The sequence below is a fragment of the Heteronotia binoei genome, chromosome 10 (genome assembly GCF_032191835.1).
Source record: "Heteronotia binoei isolate CCM8104 ecotype False Entrance Well chromosome 10, APGP_CSIRO_Hbin_v1, whole genome shotgun sequence".
In the NCBI taxonomy this organism is placed as follows: domain Eukaryota; kingdom Metazoa; phylum Chordata; class Lepidosauria; order Squamata; family Gekkonidae; genus Heteronotia; species Heteronotia binoei.
This window is the reverse complement of record NC_083232.1, coordinates 42,672,925-42,673,386: the sequence shown is the minus strand read 5'-3', so window position 1 is coordinate 42,673,386 and position 462 is coordinate 42,672,925.

The window sequence follows — 462 nt, the reverse complement described above, 5'->3', positions numbered from 1 at the left end:
GAGACAAGAGGCGCTGAGCGACAGAGAGACACTCCCTGCAGCTGTGACGGGCTGCGGGGGTTTCGTTGGGGGAGTTTTAGCTGCTTTCTGCCAAGACTCGATGCCGGCCCGGGCGGGAACACTCACCGGCTCCTCAGAGAGGGCTGATGCCCCGGCTCCTCTCAGTGCCTTTTGTTCACACAGCCGGCACCTCCATCCATTCACCCAGCTGGGCTGCTGGCTGCTGCTCCGCTTGCCTTCTCTTCCCCGCAGAAACGCGGGGAGGCGCCCGGCCGAGCTAAGCCGGAGAAGACCCGGCCGAGGGGTCCGCAGTTTCCCCTCCCTGGGCGCTGTTGCCCCTTTGTTCGCCTGCGGGGTCCTTCCTTCCTTCCTCCCTCCCCGGCGCCTGGGTCTCTCTTTCTGCACTTGGCAGCAGCGCACGGGCCTCGCCGGCCTCTTCCCGCAGCGTCCTTTCCTCCCCCT